This window comes from Falco naumanni, chromosome 4 (assembly GCF_017639655.2).
Source record: "Falco naumanni isolate bFalNau1 chromosome 4, bFalNau1.pat, whole genome shotgun sequence".
NCBI lineage: Eukaryota > Metazoa > Chordata > Aves > Falconiformes > Falconidae > Falco > Falco naumanni.
Window position 1 is genome coordinate 3,596,102 of NC_054057.1, and position 6,090 is coordinate 3,602,191.

The window sequence follows — 6,090 nt, forward strand, 5'->3', positions numbered from 1 at the left end:
CGAGGACAGCTTTGGCTAAAGTTCTGCCTACTGGTTTCCCAGAACAGCTGGGATAAAGCAGCTATGGAGGTCTGTCTGAGGGGGTACACTACAGCCTTAGAAACAACTGGCTCATTAATGTCAGTCTGTCTTCTGCCTCATAGTCCTCTTGTTCAGAAAGGCTTGTTTTATGAATGAAAAAATGTTGTCCTTGACTTGATACAGGTTTGGTTTTTTTTAATTGTAAATGCTTGTTTCTGGCAATTGTGCCTCTTATTTGAGGGTAACAAGGGCATAATTATTCAGCTGTCGTGCACCACAAACTGCTGAGCATGAGGTATTAATGGAGTGCTGTGCTGCCACCATAGCTTAGTAGCTACAGCTGCAGCATTGTGCTCTTGTTTGGCTGGGGTTCATGAAAAAGGGGGATGCAGATCATTAAGTTTTATGTTAAGAGTGATTTACAGATGTAGAAATAACAGTAGGCTGTGCTAGATGGACAAAGCACTCTGATTTAAAAAGAGCCGTTAATGCCACCAGAGCTGTGATTTGTACTCGTGGGGGTACAGAGAGCCACCAGCAGCACCGCTCTACCTCATACAACCCCCAGTGCTCTCAATAAAAGAAAGTGGTGTAATTGTGTGTGCTGGCAGGGCTGTACGCGGGGAGGGAGGGAATCATAGCCTACCACCACAGCTGGCTAGCAGATACAATAGAAGGAAGCTGCAAATGGATGCTTTTGGCTACAGGCTTTGAGGTGATACACAACTCCCAGCCTGGTCTCTTCCCACCCCACAGCTATGATATTAGGAGATGCAAGTGCTGGAATTAGGAGGTCGGTGTTGCCCCAGCTCTGCATGGGAAAGTAAAGGGGGTATCTCCTCAGCCCCACCCTGAGGGGTTCCAGCTGGGAGCCCAAGCTCCCCTGGTAGCTGATGGAGGAAGAGGGTGAATCAGAGGGGGAAGAGTAACTCCTGTGCTCCTGTGACACACTGCTGCTGTGATTCACTCTTGCCCTTTTTCTCCTTTAACTACACAAAGGAGAATGGCTGGGTATTAAGGGTAGGTCCCATGCAAATAGCCTCCAAGACACACTGTGCTTTTCCCTGGGAGAATTTACTCTCTTTGGGCTGTAAAAACAGGTGCAGGATGAGTGCTGTCTCTAATTTCTCAGTCTGTCCTTGTATGCCTAAAGGTTAGGTGCCTGCAAGTCTACACCTGTGGTGTTTCTTTTCCCTCAAGGTTTCTAGCGTCTTGCTACAATTCCTCCTAAGCCAAGAAGGCTGCTTGTCTGCTGTTGCCTTTCCTGCACAAGTGCAAACATGTAAGGAAAGAACAAATGGCTCAGACATACTTAATTTAGCAATGACTCTACATTAGCAGCTTGGGGATATTCACCCCCGCAGGGGGGAAATGCCCCACCACTCTGCTCGGACTTTACCACGTCCTACACACACACATCGGCTCCACTTCAAAATCTGACGTCTTTCTGGTAGCCCCTTCATCAGCCACAGAAACGTGCAGGTGTTTGCTTCGCCACCACACATTACTTTTTTCTAAACATACCCACACATGCAAAGCACAGAGCGCTTGGTCTGTTCCTTATCTTCTGTTCTATTCCCTCTTTTTTCCAGGCGGTGCATTTGCCCCATCGCTACCTGTCTCCTTTGCAGGGTGTCCCAGCCTGCGGGCACACCTCTCTAGAGCCACAGGCGAGGGTCTGAAGGCGGTATACATGGCAGTGCCCTGCGCCAGGCACGGCTGAACGCATCTTGGGGCCAGAGTAACCTGGGGGCTTTGTAGCACTGAGCGTTGGCACCAGGACACCTGTGCCTTCCTGTGACCCTCCACACTGCTGGCTGAATTCCCTGTCGCGGAGAGGGGGGCAGGACTGCTGCTCTCTTGCTAATGCTTCAGAGGTTGTAGTTTATTCCTTTCAAACGGTTTGCTTTGTGCATTGCTGTTATTCTAGCCCTGTAAACGTCTAAAGAGTGACATATGAAATTACATCATCTTGGGCATTTTTAATTTAACTTGGTTCAAGACAGGATGCACAAAAAAAATGCATTTTAATTGATGTAATTTTATCTGTGTCCTAATCCTTCTGCTTCAAAAGCTCCGGCCTTCATGGCTGGCTAGTGCTCCGAAGGACATACTCTGTCGAACACAAGTCTCATCTGAGAGCCAATTAGCACTTACCCAGTGACAAAACAGCTCTTGAAAATGTTTACCTTATGCACCTTTCTATAAAGCTGCAGCTTAGCAAAATGCAAAAGCCAGGTGCTGCTGGAGGCACTATGAAAACATTAACGCGAGGACCAGCACTGAGCAAGGTGGCGGGTAGTGCTGCTGCTCTGTAGAGGCCCCCTGACTTCAGCTTCTTCCTCTGCACTGGCTTTTCTAGGGCCACCCTCCTTATTTCCCACCACCCCAAAAGGCAAGGTCCCTCCCAGCCTCCTTTTTAGGAGCCCCCGCTGTTGTACTACTGCCCCCCACCCCAGCACATAAGCAGCCACAGCATCGTGCCTTTGAAGCCAAGCTGTCACAGCACTAAACCAGAACAACGTCAAAGATTTCAGTACCTAAATTCTGCCTTCATGTAAAACTGAAACCTTGTGACTGGCAACCATCTCGCCCTTGAGGAAGCTCCTGTGGTGCTGCAACTCTTTTTTTTTTTTTTTTTTTTTCTTTTGTCTTTTAAGCTTCCTACCTGCTTGAAGTGCTGCTTCTGGGCATGGCCAGACAGCTTCACTGTCAGAGCAGCTCCGACAGAAGTTTGGCAGACGGAAAAAAGCAGAGATTTATTTTTTTTTTTTTTGCCAACTGCCCCAAGGCAGAGGGGCTGGTCCAGGCAGGTAATGAGAGCTTGTTCAGTACTTAATAAATTGGCAAGTCATTAACCCAGTAAACCAGTGCAGATATAAGAGGATAAAGCTACTCTTCATCAGTTGTTTACAAATATAGCCTTTTTGTTTTTTTAATGCAAGCTCCTGGATGGTGGGAACCCACTGTATAGTGGTCAGTCCCTAGTAATAAACAATGGTGCATACTTACCATGAGAAAACAAGAGTGCTGACCCAGGGGACTGGCTGAGGCTGATGGGCTCTGGGCTCAAGGACAGGCAGAACAGAAACAAACTCTGCGGCAGCCAGCTGTGGGTGACCAGTGACCTCTAGAAGGGGGACAGGCATAGGAAGGAGCAACCAACAGCACTTACAGCTCTTCCTGTTATCCAGCTGTCGTGCTGGAAAAAAGTAGTCATCCTTCTCCAGGAGAGGAACAGGACAAGCACCAGTGCGACTTTGTGACCTGCTTCCATGTAGCGGGGTCAAACAAGTCCTGGGACCAGAGACCAAAACCAAGAGCTGACTGTTCCTCAGACTGGCTGCCCAAGCGTGCAGCCCTGCACATCTGCAGAGGAGCAAAAGGTAAGCCAAGGGCACGGTGCCTGCACCTGCGCTCCAGTCCAAAACCTGAGACGGCCTAAACGGGAGGGTTGCTTAAGAATACCCTAGAGCTTTGTAATGAGGTCTCTCTCCTGCCACCTGGGAGATCTCTGCAGGCAGAAAGAACAGGACACGGGCTTCCCACAGACCCTTTCTCTTACCCACTTCTCCCCACCTCACACAAACAGCTGCACCACCAGGATGCCAGCCCAGTGTCAAGCCCATCAGCTGGGCTAGCAACGCGCAGCTCCAGCCTTCCCCGGCTTTCAGATGACAGTCTACAAGCAGGTCTGCAGGGCTGGCCAAGGCCACCGGCCAGCGCACAGCCTCCCACACTCAGCAGCAGCATTTTGTCCGTGCTGTCTCTAAGAGCAGCAGAGCCCAGAGCAATTGTTAAGTTCAGCAGGGCAGAACACACGGCACCTTGATGCCATGTTCGGCAGCCTCTGGGTCAGGTTTAGTGCCCTCCTTCTGGAGCTTCAGCAGAACGTGAAAATCCCAGACATGGGGTATGAAGCATGCATAGCAGGCCAGCAGAAAAGAGACTTTTCTATCACTCCAGGTAGGTCTGCCCTTTAAGTACGGACAGCCAGAAACCGTGGGTATCTGCTGCATTTCTGTTAGTGCATAATGTGCTCACATTAGTTTCTCTTTCACAAGCTTTCTACCAATGTTGACACCTGCTCACTCTTGTCTCCTGCTCCTCTTTGACCTAATAAGCTCTTAGTCCTCTTCCCTGGAGCATTACTCACAACACAACACCTCCCCAATTCATTAGAAGTTATTATTTTCATAGGGTCTTGCTATCCCCTCTGTACCCCACAGTGATTTGTTCCCGAAACCTTTTCAGGAGCAAAGAACTTAATTCCTTCCTAGTTCACACAATGCACAACACCACAATTTCAGAGCAACAGAAGAAGCGTGCAAGCTGTCACATAACCTGCAGTGTCTTCACCTAGCACTGCAGTCCTCAAACTTTTCAAAGCCACCCTTCCTCTTTTTTAAGAAAGTTTTTTTTCCCCTTCTCGTCTTCCCAGATTGTACCTGACAAAAGCACTACCCACTCTCTTAACTTACCTTAAGGCCCCAGAGCTCAAACGTCAGGGTTTGGGGTTTTCTGCAATATGAAACTGTTTGTACCATTTTCTTCTCCCAACGTTTACATACTAATTTTCAGTAAGACTGAACACAAAACTCTACCTGTGTTGGCTCAAAGGATATACTACACTCATCTTGGAGCTGAAGAGGATGGACAGCTTTTGGGTGGGACAGCCAGAGACCAGCAATCTAAACACAACAGCAGGGGAACAGGTATTTCCATGGCTCCTGCCTCTTGTCCTTCAGCTACAGGATATATTCTGAAAGTCCCCAGAGAGAAGGTCACTGCTCTAGTAGAGGAAGGAAAAAAATGAACAAGACAATCTGATTCTCAAAGCTCCTACATCATCCAAATAGCAAACATAGTTTATTTCTATAACAGCTGGAATCCCATATTTGACAAAGCTGCAGACAGATGGAGCTTTCAGAACCAGGCTGACACTGAAGGAAACTTAAAATACTTTTGCTGGCAGAGCTACAGTAGTGAGGTGCCAAAGTCCCTGCCAGACGGAGCTGTCATTCAAAGACCCCTGGTAGAGCTGGTGATTACAGCAAAACCTGTGCTTTCCTTGGTAGATGTTTCGCAACGAGAATCTGAGGGAAGTGAGGAAGCTTTGGCAGCAGACATGTCAGTTTTCCAGCCTGAAAACATACTGTATTAAGAGCATCTGGTGGGTCTATGGACCCGGCGCTGTCGTAACAGCAAAAGCTGCAGGCATACCTTAGACCTGTCGATAGGCACAAAAACCAAAAGGGAACTTGTAATTTACTTCTCTTGATCCAGTATAAACAAGTGCACTTGCAGTAAAACATATTATTTGGATGATCACAGAGCATGGTTCAGAAATTCTTTGGTTGTCAGACTACATGCAATTTCCCTGATACTTTTTTCCCCTGCGTGGTGACAAGCGAGAGAGTGATGTGGGAGGCTGAAAAAAAGGTGCTAGTGGAGTGCTAGGAGACTGGGCACGATTCCAGCAGAGTGGAAACAGCCTTTTCTTCAGAGCAAGCTCAGGCTCCAGCCCCAATCCTTAGCAGGTGCTTCTCCCCATGCCACCGCAGCGCTGAGATCTCAGCTGCGTTCATGCTGTGTGCAGCAGAACATTGGTTTCCCACTGGATTGCCAAGAGAGGTTAAAGCTTGTAGGAATGTGCCTAATACCTGAGGTGGTATCTCAGGAGGCGAAGGAGAAGTAGAGCACTTCTCTTTCCTCTGGGGGAACAGAAGAAGTTGTATCCTTAAATATCTTACCACGTCCGTCCAAATTAAAGTCAGAGTGCTGGTTTCTAAAAACTCGAGTTAAGTTAGCCTTGGCAGGGGAACTGGTGATCAAGCACCCTTGCTGCAAAAAAATACATACAGGGTGTGGGGGGGTGTACCTTCTTCTGCAAGTATTTTCATTCAAAGTGCCCAGAATGAAGTCCCTTGTCATGTATGTCCTTTGGACCAGTCCTGTGCTGGCAGGGCAAGGAAGCCTGAACCATCACTCACGCTGCAGACAGTGGTCTTGTAGCTGAGAAAGATGTCTGTTAAGCCAGAGAGCCTTTGAGGCATGCTCAGTTCAAGT